General features: G+C 39.2%; 1 protein-coding gene across 1 annotated transcript in view; it reads left to right on the forward strand.

Annotated features, from left to right (window-relative positions):
• NDST4 (N-deacetylase and N-sulfotransferase 4) overlaps positions 1–15951 on the forward strand; it is a 295027-nt gene that overhangs the window by 116862 nt on the left and 162214 nt on the right. The window lies entirely within an intron of this gene.

The raw sequence follows: 15951 nt of genomic DNA on the forward strand, positions 1-15951 counted from the left end.
AAGAGGGAAGAAAAATAAATATTATATTATAAGATCTTAAGAAAACAAGTTCATTTATGAAGTAAATTGAAAACTCTAAATTATAATTAAATACAAAATACTATTTTAAGAATATTTATTAAGCAACTGGTAAATGCCCAGTCTATAAAGAAGTACAACATATAAAGTTTACTACTTTTTTTGAGCCTTAAACAAGTTTGCCTGATATTATACACTCAGTATACAACAATTATCCTAGAGCATAAAAGTACTGTATACCAAACATTATCTAATAATCACTTCCTTGTTCGTTGACAATCAAGTTGTATAAAACTTAAAAGACAAATCAAATTATTGAAAGGTATAGGACAGCTCACATATTTGTATTCAAAGCAGAGGGAAAAAAAGAGCTTAGAATAGGGAGTAGAGCCAACTCTGATAGTCTAGGCAGGGAAAACAAATGAATGACCACGCTCCTTGTGGTTTCACTCTGTTGGGTTGATCTGCTCTAACCAATCTATCTTTGAGTCATTGCACTGAGTAAGTAAATTCCTGGGAGCCAGTCTTGGCTATCCTCAATTATATGTATGTTCACTCTTCGAACAAGGAAAGGTAGGACTTTAGGGTCCCATTAAGTCTCAGTACAATGTAGAAAAATCAAGGTAGCTTACCAGTAGAAAGGGGAATGAATGATTGAGAGGAACAATAAAAATGACCATTCAAAAAGAAAATCAGTGCTATATCTGTTTTCTTCAAAAATTCATATTTGAAACTTGAGCTTTAAGATGATGATATTAGAAGATGGGTTCCTTGGGGAAAATAAATAGGTTGTAAGGGCGACACCTTCATGAATGGGATTAGAGCTCTTATGAAAAAGGCCCTAGGGAGCTGGTTCACCCTCCCTATCATGTGAGAGCACAGACAGAAATTATTATCTGTGGGGGTAGACATTTGACAAATCGGCCATGTCACTTGTTGGGATGTCTGCATTCCATATCAGAATTCCTGAGTTCAAGACCTATCTACTTCCAATTCAAGCTCGCTGCTAATGTGTACCCATGGTGGTAGCAGGTGATGATTTGAATAGTTCTATCCCTGTCACCACCATAGGAAACCTGAGTCAGCTGGTGATCACTCAAGTAGTTGAGTCTGGGCAACCACAAAGAGATCTGGACTGAGTTATTAGCTCTTGGCTTATGTCTAGCCTAGAAGCCCTGGTCATTGTGGGCATTTTGTGGAGAGAACCAGAAGGAGGTCTCTGCTTGTCTCTTATGTAAAAAAAATATATATAAAAGAAAATGCCATTTATGAACAAGAAAGAGTGTCATTGCTGGATCCGAAATCTGCCATTGCCTTGTTTTGAACTTCTTAGCCTCCAAAATTAAAAGACATAAATATCTGTTATTTACAAACTGCCCTGTTCATAGTATTTTATAGAAGCCAAAATTAATTTCCACAATCAAGGAATATATTGAGTTGAGGATCTCAACGCAGGCTTCACTAAAGATGTACATTTTGAGAGACACATAAAGTTTGAACAGGAAAGATGGAGAAAGGCAAGTAATTTTGTATGAATATTATCGTCATGCCAAGGACTACGGACTGCTGCTGTAGAAGACAGATCATTAGTTTTTTTTTTTTTTTTTCCTTAAGTACTTTTGGATTTCTTTTGCTTCATTTTGTTTTCCTTTCAAAAGGACTGGCAATCTGTCATTTAAATACAGCTCTGACTGCATACATAGAAAGTGGCTGAAGTCATCTTAAAATCATTTGTAGTGCTATGATTTGTCACCATTAGTGTATTTCTGCAGATATTTGATTTCTTAGCTGTCCTCTAAGAAGTAGACATTCTCATGAGGCAATATATAAGGAAAATGAAAGATTAAATCACTATGAAAACACAAAATGTTAAAATGAAGATATGATTTTCTCACATTTTCTGTAATTTATGACAATTAACTTTACCCTTATTTTATTTTTTAACTGGAATAACAGATAAGTTATTTCTAATGTCAGATGGTGTAGTTGCCATGATATTTCATAAGTGAAGTGAATTGATAAAATATAGCTTCTAAGCAATCACTGGAGTGGACCTTGTAGTATAGTGGGTTAAGCTTCAGCTTGGGATGCCTACATCGGACTCCCTGGAATAGAGTTCCACCTTCCCTTACAATCCATATTCCTGCTAATGCTCACTTTGGTAGGTAGCAGATAATGGCTGAGGTAGCTGGGTTCCTGGCACCCATGTGAGAGATCTGGATGGAGTTGCTGGCCCTTCACTCCTTGCTAGCCATGGCTGTAGTAGACATTTGAGGAGTGAACCAGTGAATAGAAGATTGAGCGTGTGTGTGTGTGTGTGTGTGTGTGCATACACATGTGTGTGTTATTATGCCTTTCAAATAAAAATAAAAATTATAAAATTTATTATTTAAATGTGTAAGTTTTGCTCTTTTATTAGATCACAATCTTGATAAAATCAAAAGATGTAGAAACTCGAAGTGTGTGAGGCTGCTGCAACTGTAACATGCATACAGTTTTTTAAGATTTATTTATTTATCTGAAAGAGTTACATAAAGAGAGAGGGAGAGAGAGAGAGTCTTCCATTTGCTGGTTCATTCCCCAAATGGCCACAACAGCCAGGGCTGGGTCAGGCCAAAGCCAGGAGTCAGGACCTTCATCTAGGTCTCTCATGTGGGTGCAGGGGCCCAAGTATCTCTGCTATTTTCCCAGATACATTAACAGGGAGGTGTATCAGAAGATGAGCAGCCAGAACTTGAACTGGCATCCAAACAGGATGCTGGCACTGCAGACAGCAGCTTAACCCACCATGGCACAGTGTTGGCCCCGTGCATAGTACTTTACAGTAAACTATTATAGAAGGAGGAGTACACTCTAAAATACAATAAAAAAAAATACTAAATACAGAAACAAGTAACATAATCATTTGTTATCAAGTATTATATATTGGATATGGTTGTTTATTATATATATGTTATATTTTTATGTGTCATACTTTTTTTTTTTTTTTTTTTTTTTTGACAGGCAGAGTGGACAGTGAGAGAGAGAGACAGAGAGAGAAAGGTCTTCCTTTGCCGTTGGTTCACCCTCCAATGGCCGCCGCTGCAGCCGGCGCACCGCGCTGATCCTGGCAGGAGCCAGGAGCCAGGTGCTTTTCCTGGTCTCCCATGGGGTGCAGGGCCCAAGCACCTGGGCCATCCTCCACTGCACTCCCTGGCCACAGCAGAGAGCTGGCCTGGAAGAGGGGCAACCGGGACAGAATCCGGCGCCCCAACCGGGACTAGAACCCGGTGTGCCGGCGCCGCAAGGTGGAGGATTAGCCTATTGAGCCACGGCGCCGGCTCTATGTGTCATACTTTTATACAACTAGCAATACAATAGTTTGCTTACACTGACAACTCCACAAACATGTGAGTAATATGTCTCATTACAATATTATTATGGCTATCACTAGGCAATAAGAATTTTGCAGATCCATTCTAATCCTATGGGACCTCAATCATATTATGAGAAATCTTCAGGAAGTTTAATGAGGAAGTTAACATTTAGCCTAGTGGTTAAGGAAGTCATTGCCCACATTGGAATGCCTGGGTTCGATACCTGGCTATCCTTCTGACCTCAGGCTTCTGCTAATACAGACCCAAGTTGTGGCATTGTTGGCTCAAGTATCTGAATCCTGGCACTCATGTGGGAGAACTAGATATCATTCTCAACCTTGCTTCAGCCCAATCTGTCATGGGCCATTCCAATGGGAGTGCTTTCTTTCTCTCTCTTGGACTCTGCCACTCAATTAACAAATATAAGAAAATATTTTTTAAAGTTCATGGGAAATGTAATTATGAAAAAAAGCTGCATGAGTTTTAAACTTTTGCATCAAAATATACTTACTTTTATTTCCATTTACCATGAGTTGTTTGAAGTACTTTATATTTTGCCTGAAACATTAGGCAACACGTGACTGGACTACCTGTAAGTATAAATACATAAATAGCAAAAAAAATTAAATATCTTGACAAAATACATAAATCACAGTTAGATATATTGATTTCATATTCTTTTACAATATACATTAAATACTAAGTACAAACCAGAAGTTGGTTTTATCATAGGTGATACAGCAACAATCAAAAGATCTATTGAACTTGCCTTCATGAAGCTTTTAGATAACAATAGGAGGTAAATGAGATACATTCTCAACGTGACCTGAAGTTTAGGGCACATGATGGAGGGTATTGCAAACTGTGCCTTGTTAGGAGGTGGTGGATGAGGCGGCTCCTCTGAGAAGGGTAAGCAAAATTTAAATCCCAGGCCTCTAAAAGAGATTTTTTTCTCCTGCAAGGCCAAAAATAATAATAGTGAAAAATACTCTGTTGATGAAGTTTGAGAGCAAGTTAAAGAAGAAAAATCTCTGATTGCAAAAACATAGAAAATAAGATTTCTTCTATCAGCAATGTCGCTTTGATGATGTACCTGAGAGCAACGAGGCTTAAAATGGTGAATTCCAGCACTTATGAAATTGCTTATAATTCTTGCCCGGGGCTTACTTTGTTGTTGTTGTTGTTTTGGTTTCTTTAAAAATATTTTTTCCCCTAAGGCCTTCCTTCCTCGTGGAATGAGGTGTGTGCTAGTCCAGAGTGTCTGCTACCCAGGGAATAGTTAATGGGGTTGCACAGTGTGAGCCATGACCTCTGCATCTCTGCACTTTGGGGAATCCATTTTCAAGTTGGATTCTAAGATGGAAGTGATTCCTTCCATTAAAACAGTTTTTAAAAACCTTCTATCATACCCACAGCAGGCAAGAAAAAGCTGATCTCCAGAAAAGGCTGTGGATAGAGGATGCTCACTTTGGGGATACAGAGGAAGTGGCAATGTAAATTTAGGAAAGCAAACATTGAGCGTGGTGGTGAGTTGCAAGAACTGTAAAGAGTCAGTCTGAAATTGTGACATAGATGTAAAACCCCTGCCTGCAACGCTGGCATACCTTATGGGTGCCAGTTTGTGCACTGGCTGCTCTATTTCCAATTCAGCTCCCTGCTAATGGGCCTGAGAAAGCCTCAGAAGATGATCCGAGTGCTTGGGGCCCTGCCAGCCATATGAGAAACCTAGATGAAGTTCCTAGCTCCCGACTTCCGCTGACCATTGCAGCTACTTGGAAAGTGAACCAGCAGATAAAAGATCCTCTCTCCTTCTCTCCTACTCCTTCTGCAATTCTTTATTTCAAATAAATAGAAATTTGTGAGATAAATATTATAAATATTTATAAATAAAAAATTTCAAATAAAAAATTGTGAGAGTAGATATGATGGGAAAACAGGAAAGTGTTAAGAGTCACTGATGGAAATGATTAATTCCTGGATACTCTGAGCATCTGAATCCAGTCCAAAACAAAGAGATACCATTAAATTATCATCAGTGGAAGGAAACTGAAGATGGTCATAACAACACCTATATGCCTGTAGATCATAGGCTGCAAACAATTTCTAAAGTATAGAATTTCCAACAAACCCTTTAATCCTCTTCAAAAATAAATAAATTTAATTAATTTATTAGTGCTATTAAGTGAAGATTTTCATAGTTGAAGTGGGTGAAAGAACATCACTTATATAATGTTTTGTAATGAATCATATTTTTCTGAGTGCATTATGTAAGCTAATGGAATACTCTTGTCAATCCAATACCTCCTGGACCTGTACTATGGATAAGACTTTGTGCGTGCTTGTTTATGTAACAACTATGAAGATAAACAAAATTCCATTCCTTCTCTGAAAGGTCCTGCTTCTTCGCAGGATATGTATTAGCAGCAAGCTGGATGGGAAACTGAGTAGCCAGGACACGAATCAGGCACTTTGAAACAGGATGCAGTGCTGGGATTTATGAATGTTTGGTAATATTACCATTTACTTGACAAATGTACCTTTCCCTTAGCAGCTTAGGAAGCATATCTCAGTAGTTTTCCTTTTTCTGTGCTAGAAAGCTAGGAAGAAAATAATATAAAGAAAGTTTCTCCTAATGAAGAATCAGAAAAATCATCCTGGAATATTTGATTTTTTAATTGGATTAAGAAAAAGAATTTTTACAATAATTTTTATTAATATAAGAGGAATAAATTCCATGTATTTTGTATATACACATTTAAGAGCATAATGAGGGGCCTGTGCTGTGGCATAGCTGATAAAGCCACCACCTGCAGTGCTAGCATCCCATGTGGGCGCTGTTCCAGTCCTGGCTGCTCTTCTTCTTCTTCTTCTTCTCCTCCTCCTCCTCCTCCTCCTCCTCCTCCTCCTTCTTCTTCTTCTTTTTCTTTTTTGACAGGCAGAGTGGACAGTGAGAGAGAGAGAGACAGAGAGAAAGGTCTTCATTTTCCGTTGGTTCACCCCCAAATGGCTATTGCGGCCGGCGCGCTGCGGCCAGCACACCTCGATGATCCGAAGCCAGGAGCCAGGTGCTTCTGGTCTATCATGTGGGTGCAGGGCCCAAAGACTTTGGCCATCCTCCACTGCACTCCCGGGCCACAGCAGAGGACTGGAAGAGGAGCAACCAGGACAGAATCCAGTGCCCCAACCAGGACTAGAACCCGGTATGCTGGCTTCCAGTTCTCTGCTAAGGCCTGAGAAATCAGTAGAAGAGGAGCCAAATCAATGGGAACCTGCACCCACGTGGGAGATCTGGAAGAAGCTCCTGGCTCTGGATTAGTACAACTCCAGCCGTTGAGGCCATCTGGGGAGAGAACCAGCAGATGGAAGACCTCTCTCTCTCTCTCTCTCTCTCTCTCCCTCTCCCTCTCCCTCTCTCCCTCTGTTTCTTTGTAACTCTGCTTTTGAAGTAAATAAATAAAATCTTAAAAAAAAAAAGAAAATATGGGGCCGGCCCCGTGGCTCACTTGGTTAATCCTCCACCTGCAGCACTGGCATCCCATGTGGGCCACGGGGTCTAATCCTAGTTGCTCCTCTTCCAATCCAGCTCTCTGCTGTGGCCCAGGAAGGCAGTGGAGGATGGCCCAAGTGCTTGGGCCCCTGCACCCACGTGGGAGACCAGGAAGAAGCACCTGGCTCCTGGCTTTGGATTGGTGTAGCTCCGGCCATAGCAGCCATCTGGGGGGTGAACCAACAGAAGGAAGACCTTTCTCTCTGTCTCTGTCTCTCATTGTCTAACTCTATCTGTGAAATAAATAAAAAAGGAGCATAATGATACTTCCCACTCTACCATCTCTCCCTCCGTCACTCCTACGCTCCCTCCTACCTTTCTTATTTTTCTTTTAATTTTCTGTTAGCATGCAATAACTTTTTCCATTCTTTTACTTTCAGTCTGCATGTATCTTTGTTGGTGAGATGTGTTTTTTGTAGGCACCAAATAAATGGATCTCTTTTTTTTTAAGATTTTTATTTATTTTTTGAGAGGTAGAGTTACAGAGAGTGAGAGGGAGAGACAAAGAGAAAGGTCTTCCTTCCATTGGTTCACTCCCCAAATGGCCACAACAGCCAGAGCTGCACCAATCTGAAGCCAAGAGCCAGGTGCTTCCTCCTGGTCTCCCATGTGGGTGCAGGGGCCCAAGCACTTGGGCCATCTTCTACTGCTTTCCCAGGCCACAGCAGAGAGCTGGATTGGAAGAGCAGCCAGGACTAGAACCAGCATCCATGTGTGATGCCGGCACCGCAGGCAGAAGATTAACTTACTTCGCCATGGCGCCGACCCCTGGATCTTGATTTTTAATCCATTTAGCCAGTCTCTATCTTTTTAATGGAGAGTTGAGGCCATTTACATTCAAGGTGATTATTGATTAGTAATGACTTGGACCTGCTATTTTTCCATAAATACTCCTATTGTTTAATTTGGATTTCCTTTGTCCTTTTATTAGTGATTTTCTGTCTTCATATTCTTTCATAGCTATGGCTATCTTTGTGTGTTTCTGTATGTAGCACATTCTTAAGCATCTTTTGTAAGTCTGGACTAATGGTGACAAATTCTTTCAAATTCTGTTTTATAGAAGGTCTTTATTTCACTTTAATTTATAAATGAAAGCTTCACAGAGCACAATATTCTTGGTTGACAGCTTTTTTTTTTTTTCTCTTTAAACTTGGACTGTGTCTCACCATTCTCTTCTAGCCTTTAGAGTTTCTGATGAGAAGTCAGCTATGAGTCTAATTGGAGATCCTCTGAAAGTAATCTGGTATTTTTCTCATTCACATTTTACAATCTTTTCTTTATGTTTTATGTGGAAACTTTGACTACAGTGTATCATGGTGAATATCTTTTCTCTCATGTCTGTTAGGAGTTCTATGTGCTTCCTGTACTTGGATGTCCCTTTCTTTCTCCAAAATGAGGAAGTTTTCTGTAATTATTTCACTCAATAGGCCTTGAGTCCATTCTATCTTTCCACAACTTCAAGAACTCCTAAGACTTGTATGTTGGGTTCTTTGATAGTATCTCATAAATCACCAACACTGTTTTTAATTTTCCTAACTTCTTATTTTTTTCTGTTTGTTTTGTTTTGTCTTACTGAAAGTTTTCCAAACATTTGTCTTCTGTTTTGGATGTTTTTTATTCTGCCTCACCAAGTCTTCAGTTTTTGCTTTCCACTCTTTTTTTTTTTTGTATTTGATCTATTCAATTCTTCATTTCTAATATTTCATTTTAATTTCTCTTTAAAATCTGTTTCATTGGAATGTTTTAATTCTTGTCATGTATGATTCTATTTAGTTTGTGTATTTGTTTCTGATTGCTTTTGAGTAATCCTTTGATTAATTTTTTGAATTTCACTTCCAGCATTTCATCAATCCCTTCATCTTCACATTCTAATATTGATTTTTTGTGTGTTCTTTTTGGGAGGGGCTCATGGTCTCTTCCTTATTCCTGTTTCTTGAATTTCTACATTTAATTTTTTAGGCTTTTGTGGAGTTAATATTTTGTTTCCTCTGATAGCTTTTATCTTTGAGGTGTGCCTCTGTGGCTTTGTGGAATATCTGTACTTTCATTGAATACCCAGAGGTGTGTACTGGATGTGGCCAGGGGGCTCTGCACATTGCTCTAGGGTGAGACTAGTATCCAAGATAACACCCAAGGTGGGAGTGATAGATCTCCTCTTGTTAACAGAAAGGCTGTAATGATCACCTCTTTTGGTTTGATCACCTCTTCTCCTTGTCCCTCCAAGCTGATCAGTGCCCAGATGTTAGCCTACAGTATGTTCAACACTCATCTGCACCACCATATAAATTGCACAAAAGATCTGCCAAGTCCTCACTGTAAGCATGGTTCCTACTGCAATCACCTGCCCCAGGCAACCAAGGAACATTTAGAGACACTCCAAATTATTACCCAGAGACCCAGCTACAACCTGTACCCTCTCATGGAACCACTGAGTCATTCCTCCCAGCCAAGCTCAAAATCAGTGGGAACTGCAGATTTTTCCCTCTGCTTGAATCTCTTGATTGCATGCATGAATAAGAGCCACTGGCCACATGTTGTTCTCTTTCTCAACTTCCGTCAGTACTGCAGAGATGGCATCCTGTCTCAGCTAGTTGCTGTGCACACGCACAAAGGCTTCCACAGCTGCCTCCCAAACCCAAAATGGTGCCCGCCCTTTCTCATCCAGGCAGTGGATGCTGTTGCGGGGAGGTTAAGGCAACATGAACATGCCCTCTCTATTTGCACAGGGTCTGAGGGCAACTATGAGCAGCCAACCTCCAGTCCTCATGGCACACTCTCGCTCTATCTAAATTACCACGACTTGCTGCAGTCCTGTCTCACCTCTGTCTCCAAGCTGCTACCCACTCTGGTTCTTGGCTGCCGAAGTCCTGTGTTGTGTCTGTTTTCGTGCTGCCTGCCTACACCTCCCACACAGGTCAATGGTGTTCTTCTTCCTCTTGTAGGATTTCTAGTGCAGTTTTCTCTTCAATTTTCCCCTAAGAGTACACTTTCTACACCTTTTTAATTGCTATTTATCACTAGCCTAGCACAGTATTTCATTCCCTAATCTGCCATCTTAAAATCTCCTATAACAACATACTTTCAATTTACTTTATAACCACAAGCCTAACCCTTCACTAAATAAAGAATTCAACGAGTAGTAAGTAGAAGAACCATTGCTCCTCATTAGAATAAACAAGGATTCTAAACAATAGTCAAATCTCAGAATGTCAATTTATCTCATGTACTTCATATTTTTGTGCTCTGTATATTAAATATCAAGTCGGGGAGACATATGATATTTGTCTTTTGGGGCCTGGATGATTTCACTAAGCATAATGGTCTCCAATTACATCCATTTTGTTGAGAAAGACAGGATTTTGTTCTTTTTTACAACTAAGTAGTATTTTTGTAATAGAGCTGTGGTGAAAGTAGTAAGTACCCACATACTTCTGAGCAAAAGCTGAGAATTTGAAAAAGGAAACTTATTTGCTAAACAAGTTTTATCATCAGACTGGATATGTGAGGAAATGAAAAAGATGTGACCCCATCCATGCAGCAAGCATTTACACAAGTCTCATTGCCAGGTCAGATAGCTGCCTTTCAGCTGTGAACCTGAAATACCTGTTCTATAAAACCACTTGCAGTATCACTGATTTTCTTTTTTAAGATTTTTATCTGTCTACATCTGTGTATCTAACAGTCATAGACAGAGATCCCATACACTTGCATACTGCCCAAGTATCTACAATGGCTTGCGTTGGGCCAATGCAAAAATTGGGATACAGCAATACAATGCAGGTCTCCCATGTGGGTGGCCAGCATCCAATTAACTTGAGCCATCGCTGCTGCCCCCCAAGTTCTGCATTTCAAGAAGCTGAAGTCAGGATCTGGACTTTGATATCAAACCGAGATCTTCTGAAGTGGGACATTGATTTCACTACCCTAGTATCATTGAGTCTTAAAAATTCAAGGGAGTTGGGGATCAGCGTTGTCGCTCAATACGATAAGCCAACACCTGTGACACTGCCATCTCATATGAGCATTGCCAGTCCTGGCTGCTCCAATCACTAATGTGCCTGGGAAAGCACCTGAGAATGGCCAAAGTACTTGGTCCCCTGCCATGCATGTGGGAGACACAGAGGGAGTTCTTGGCTCCTGGTTGTGGTGTGGCTATTTGGGGCATGAACCAGCAGATGGAAGATCTCTATCACTCTCCTCTCTCTCCCTCTCCTCCTCACTACATCTCACTACACTTTTCAAATAAATCAAATAAATTTATAGAAAAAAAATTCACTGGAGTAAAACCAAGTAGTTAATTCTTCTAAATGTGACTTCATTTTTTTTTTTTAATTTTGGTCTATTAGACCATCTATAAACAAATTCTCCAGAGTCATTTTCTAATTTAAACTGAATGAAGAGAAGCATACTGGCAAGTGATTGGAGTTCTCAATTTAAGCTGGTGGAGGGATGCACACTGAATGAGAATTGAATTTTTAATATTGGTCCTGCTTAAATAGCCTGAGGACTTTTTTGTAATAAAAATGAGGGATCTTTATTTGATTCTAGGCTGATCACCTTTCTGACAGGCACTGGGATAGAGACTGAGCTTAGACAGAAAACTAGTGCTTCTCAGTCTGAGACAGAGCATGGGAGACAGAAAGGAGAGATGAAGATTCAGCCCTTAAAATGTTTCTGGCCTATTTCTATCACTTAAATGTATCTTTATCACAAGAAGACACAAATATTTGGAATTAGAATAGAGTTTGAGAACGGGTTTTCTAATGCCCCTTTTTTTCTATAATGCTGGCTGTGAGTTCATGTCAAAGAGCAGGTTTATTTTGTGAAACTGAGCACTCTTAGGATCATTTGAGTTTCCTCTTTCATCAATAACTTATATGCTTCCTTGAGATCTTAGTGGAAAAATGCGTGAATTACAGCAGCAGCCAGTTCAACATATATCCAGTCTCTAAATTTATACTTATGATCAGTGATTTGTAATAGTTACCAATCAGATGGAATTTCAGAGACTTCTTAAAGTAACGTAATCACAAAAGCAGATAATTTATTCAGGGTTTCTTGTTTTGTTTTTGCTGCTGCTGCTGCTCTTAAGAAATCTATGGAGATTTTATGACTTTCTCCATTCAGTCTGGCATTTTATGGTTAGTTAATCATGAATACCTAGTTAGTTCTGGCTTGTTGATTAATTAACAAGAAAAATGAAAGCTATTAACTTTTTTAAACCCTAAGGGTTGAATTTTTCACGAGTGCCAAGTGTTTTTAAAATTGCAGTCTTATTCTTGTTGTATCATACTGATTATCCAACTCTAAAGACTGAAATACCCAGCTGCACAGGATGGATCAGTAACTAAGGGAAATATGCTGTGTGTTTGAACATGATTTCCTATTCATTTAGGTCATCTGACAACAATTGCAGCTGCACTAGAAATGTCTTCATACTCAGGACATTAAAGTTGCACGCATTCCTCCAAGCACTTGATTCCTACATATTCCAGACACTACCATCTTTCATTCTGTTCATAGTTATGGGGTACTATTGGTTTAGCTGCATGCGATATCATCACAGTACAAAGAAAGAAAGGTTCTCTAGCCTCATTCAAGAGCCTAGGGGATGACAGGAAAACATGTAAGTAAGTTATTAGCAAGAATTAAATTCTATCAGAATTAAATGAAATGTTGAGCTGGATGAGGAGTATTGAATGAGTCTGGAAGAGGCTGTATTATTAAACAGTGTGATCAGAGTTGGTCTCTGGAGTGGGAGAGATTTGATATAAATCTTGAAGAAGGTGCTGGAAGTAAGCATCAGTATTGCTATAACAATCCATCCACTATTTTCTTCCCCATGTGGAAACAAGGAAATCATTGTGAGTCAAGTGAAAGCTATTCAAAATAAGCACTTATGTGAAATGAAGAAATGGAACTCCCATGGCATTTGAAATGCAAAATACAATGGGTCTTTTACTCAGTTTTCTTCCAGGAAAAAGAGATTTGGTGATGTTTTTCTTCCTAAATAATAACCTCATTATATTGTTTTTTTAAGTGTATATTCTACCACATACTAAAAATGAATGATCTAGAAGAGTGAATGGTCTGTTAATATAGCCTCAAAGGAGATCAAGCTAGAGCTGAAAGAAAGGCACCTACTTCTTCAAAGATTTCAGGCAGAACAATGACAGAAAAAAAAAAACCAAGAAAATGTGAGGTAAAGCAACAAAACTCAACCATGTGTGGACATGTGTGTTATTGGAATTAATGTCACTTTACACACCAGAAAGCTGTGAATTCTTTACCTAATAATAGCATTAACAATATAATAACAATAATAACCATGATTGACCACAATAAAATAATTCATGCTTATTGACTTCTTTTTTTTAACAGCCAGAGTGGACAGTGAGAGAGAGGGAGAGACAGAGAGAAAGGTCTTCCTTAGCCGTTGTTTCACTTTCCAATGGCCGCCGCTGCTGGCTCGCTGCGGCCAGCGCACCGTGCTGATCTGAAAAGCAGGAGCCAGGTGTTTCTCCTGGTCTCCCATGGGGTGCAGGGCCCAAGCACTTGGGCCTTCCTCCACTGCACTCCCGGGCCATAGCAGAGAGCTGGCCTGGAAGAGGGGCAACCGGGACAGAATCCGGCGCCCCAACCGGAACTAGAACCCGGTGTGCCAGCGCCGCAAGGCGGAGGATTAGCCTAGTGAGCCGCGGCGCCGGCCCACTTATTGGCTTCTTACTGTGCTCCATGCTTTATCCATATGTGTGTGTGTGTGTGTGTGTGTGTCTGTGTGTGTATATATTTATATATTTCTAAAGGAGTATTGCATCTCTAGTTATTACTTCCAAGTCTATGAGTTACATATTATTATATCTTCATTTTGTAGATTGGGAATTAAAGATAAGAAGTGACAAAGAGTGTAAGTGGTAGAACTAATTTTCAAATCCATGTATTTTGAATCCTTTGCCTGAGCTCTTATACACTGTGTAACACTGACACTTAGACTTTTGACAAGCTCTATCCTGACACAGGTTGAATGTAAGGCAACCTACTGGAATACAGAAAAACAAAGCAATAGGCCATTGACAAACTCTCTTCTAAAATATTTGCTGACTTAAAATAATATAGAGGAGAGTTTGGCCTAGTGGTTTTGTTGCCATTTGGGATACTGGCATTCTATATCCGAATGTCTGGTTCACGTCCCTGCTACACAGCTTCAAATCCAGCTTCCTGTTGATAAGCATCCTGAAAGGTGGTAGACAACAGCTCAAGTGTTTGCATCTCTGCCACACAATTGGGAGACTTGGATGAAATTCCCGGCTCCTGGCTCCTGGCTTCAGCTTGAGTCAGCTCTGGCTGGGTGGGCATTTGAGGAGTGAACCAGCCTTTGGAGGATCTCTCTCTCTCTCTCCTTCTCTCTCTCTCTCTCTCCCCTCTGCCCTGCCCTTCCACTAAAATTAAAACAAATAAATAAATATATTAATAATCTAAATATACATGTAGAAAAAGGAGTGAATTTAAAATAAAATTATATTTAGTGTAAATTAACGTGGGTGGCCCACTAGGTCTGAACCTCAGACAGCTGTCCAGATTAGACCATGTGTACAGCATCCAGAAGGGAGATGGCCATGTCACAGGGAATAGGATTGACCGTGACCTCAGAGGCCTCTTCAGTTGCAGTCCACTGCTTTGAATTATAATTCATAAAACAATATGAATGCGTCTCTGGTCTTTACAGTCTAATTTGACTTAGCCCTCACAAAAGAAATTGTTTCAAAACTTTCTGCCAAGAAATTGTCAGTTAAATATTTCTATAAAACTAATAATTCGAGCACATATGAACATACAAACAAGCCAAAAACCAAAAAGAAAATGACACAGCTTTACAGTGCTTCCACTTTTTCAATGCACTCTTTGTCAGTTAAGTCACGTTCCAGGCTTCAGACAAAAGTATGCAATCAGACGTAGCCTGTTTAGTCACATTCCTTTCAGTTAAAGTATAATTTTTGTTAGTAAAACAAGGTGTTTTACTGGTAATAAATAAAGTACCTGAAATAGTGTTCAGTTCATTTTCCAACTTCTTTTCTTAAATAGTATTGAGTGTGTAAATGATTATAAAAGTAAAATAATTTATTTATTTATTTATAAGAATAAATATGTGTGAACTAAGGAGATATTCTCAAAATGTTTGCTGATAATTGTGAGGCAACTGATGTAGATCATCAAAACATTAAAAACAAGGATAGATTTTATTATAATATCTACATTAGTCTACTTTTATTAACTTGAAATTAATAGGAATTAAGTGTCCATACTCACAACTAAATAATGTCCCTAAATGTCTGAAGAAATCTTAATTATTCTTTCATGCTTAATTCCCACTATTATTTTCTCTAAATCCTTCTGCAGATCTATTTTATTTAGCAGATATGTGTGTGTGTGTGCATTTATGCAAGAAAATTATATTTAAGTCATTTTCAGGTTATTTTAATCAATTATAGATTTAATATGAACTCTTCATTGATGTAGCCATTCCACATACATTTCATTAGATTGAAAGGTTGAATTCCTTCTTGTCTGAGAGCTCAGAGTCTTCTCAGATGCTTAGGCTCACAGCTCTCTCCGATTCTTCTCTATCTCTTGGTATATAGATAAATTGACAAGTTCCTTGTTTTTATTCTCAAGTGACACCCACTTGCCCCTCCTTTCCATTGATTTCTAGTATAATCTATACTACTGAAGTACAAGTAGATATTATTTTATTTTTTAAAGTAGATTCATTTTTAACTTTTTAAATGTTTGTGAAAGATGAGGAAGAAAAAGAAAAGGAGAGAGAGAGAGAAAGAGAGAATGAATTTCTCTTCCATCTGCTGGTTCACTCTCCAAATACCCACTAAAGCAAGGACTGGGCCAGGCCAAAGGCAGGAGAACAGAACTCAAACTGGGATTTCCCATGTGGGTGTCAAAGACCCAAGCATTTGAACCATCATCCACTGCCTCCCAGGGTGCACATCAGCAGAAAGCTGGATCAGAATTGGAAGC

The sequence above is a fragment of the Oryctolagus cuniculus genome, chromosome 8, assembly GCF_964237555.1.
Source record: "Oryctolagus cuniculus chromosome 8, mOryCun1.1, whole genome shotgun sequence".
Lineage (NCBI taxonomy): Eukaryota > Metazoa > Chordata > Mammalia > Lagomorpha > Leporidae > Oryctolagus > Oryctolagus cuniculus.